The sequence below is a fragment of the Sinocyclocheilus anshuiensis genome, unplaced genomic scaffold (assembly GCF_001515605.1).
Source record: "Sinocyclocheilus anshuiensis isolate Anshui unplaced genomic scaffold, SAMN03320099.WGS_v1.1 scaffold3023, whole genome shotgun sequence".
Classification (NCBI taxonomy): domain Eukaryota; kingdom Metazoa; phylum Chordata; class Actinopteri; order Cypriniformes; family Cyprinidae; genus Sinocyclocheilus; species Sinocyclocheilus anshuiensis.
This window is the reverse complement of record NW_015552793.1, coordinates 40,685-42,904: the sequence shown is the minus strand read 5'-3', so window position 1 is coordinate 42,904 and position 2,220 is coordinate 40,685.

Genomic DNA, 2,220 nt, shown 5'->3' with positions numbered 1-2,220 from the left:
CACACACCTTGCTACGTGTACTGTGTTAGGCTAACCGAGACTTGTCATTTGCACTTATATGTTGTTGCTCTTTTGTTAGTTTTGACTGCTTTTATTGTCCTCATTTGTAAGTCGCTTTGGATAAAAGCGTCTGCTAAATGACTAAATGTAAATGTAAATGTAAATGTAAATGAAAACAATGTGTCTTCTAAAATCAGCTTTAGATATCAATCATGTTTAATTATCCTCCAAATGTATGCAATTATGTATAAATGTTGGAGTCTGTGTTCACCATACACTACACAATGTTCTGTACAAAAAATATATATATATATATATGTCAGCCAGAACTAATTCTCACAGAAAATCACAGTGTATGATACACTGATTCATCCAGACTACAAAAAGTGTTGTGTCTTCCATCCTTAACATATTTATTGTGTCAAAAAAGTGAAGAAAAATCATCTAACTGGAGTCTAGATGGCTTTAGTAATCTCTGATTTATCCTTGGCTTTTATTCTAGACCTGTAGCGTGTATGCCAGTTTGGATCCATAGGCACAACGTAGGAATATACGAGAGTTGGTGGTGTTAATGTGGTAGCCCAGCAAGTAGGGCTGCCCGATAAATCTAAATGGAATCGAGATCGCGATTCGACAGAAGCTGCGATTGTCATGTGAAGCACGGTTCTGTGATCAGCAGTAAATCTCCATCCAAAGGCCAGAGGGCGCTCTCGCGCTGAAACTCCAAATACGCGATGTCATGCGTATCTTTCAGTGAAGCACGGTTCTGTGATCAGCAGTAAATCTCCATCCAAAGGCCAGAGGGCGCTCTCGCGCTGAAACTCCAAATACGCCTTGCAGAAAAAAAACAGGAAATGCAGTACTGCAGCTGAATAAACAGAAGATTTTGAACTGCTTTCATTGATTCAACGTAACTAATAAACACACGACTACGACAATATACGGTTTATCGGAGTTCTTATTATTATCATTTTCATTAAAATAAAGTATATTTATAATGCAATGCCTTTATCACTGCTTAAATACTATGAAATATGTTGCTTGCCTTATTCTGTGTAAGAAGCCACATCATCTCAGAAGGATTTATTTCAAACACTCGACTGAAGTTATGAAGTGAGTTTGGAGTAAAAATATGTTATTAAATGTGGTATTTTCACATGCTTTCAGATGGAGCAGCATTTACTTCACAGAGCCGTAGTTCACTGAGAAGCTATGCAAACAGCTGTCATTATCGCGAACGATTTCTTCGATTTCATAATCGTGCAATAAAATCGTCTGCGATTTTTTTGCGTAACTTGTCAGTGAACTACGGCTCTGTGTAGTAAATTCTGCTCCATCTGAATAGCACGTGATGATGATTTACTGCTGATTACAGAACCGGCTTTACTAACAAAATGCACATAACAATCACATTCGATTAATCGTGCAGCCCTACCAGCAAGTGTGCCATTTTTAATGGAACAGTCTCTTCCCTCATGCCACCCTCCTGATTGAGTGCTGGAACACGGAACACCACCCTCCATTCCTTCAGACCCTCATCCAGCTCCTAAGAATACCAGAAAGCAGCATATGAATTGATGGCTTATGGCCCTCAACAAACACACACACAACACTAAAAGTTGTGATCATCTTGTCATCTATTGTGACACATCTTGGTGGGACTTGATTTTTGTCCATCAGGAATTGATTGGATTGTTTATCTTTTGCTATTGCTGTATTGCCTGCATAGCCTGGTTTCTCACAAGGGTTTTTCTCCATTTCTGTCACGGATGGAATTTTGGTTCTTTGCCACTGTTGCCTTTGGCTTACTCAGTTGGGGACGCTTGACTGATTGCACAGACACTATTAAGAGAGCTGAACTGGATGATGACATCAGCCAATTGTAAGTTGCTTTGGATAAAAGCAGGGGCGATTCTAGGATTTTCATTTTAGGGGGGCTCAGCCCTCAGTGAGGGTATAATAATAATAATAATAATAATAATAGCCTAATAATAAAAAAATATATATAAATAAAATAAAAAATGTTTGATTAATAGGGGTCGTACTCTAAACTTATTGCAGTATTCCACAGTATTGCTTAGATAGGTATAACATTACTCAATCTGAACAGCTGAGTCCTTAGCCATCTTCAAGAAACGATTAAAAACACATCTGGTCCATCTTTTTTTGACCCTCTAACTCTAGCACTTTCTATTCTATTTTAATTCTACTTTATCTTCT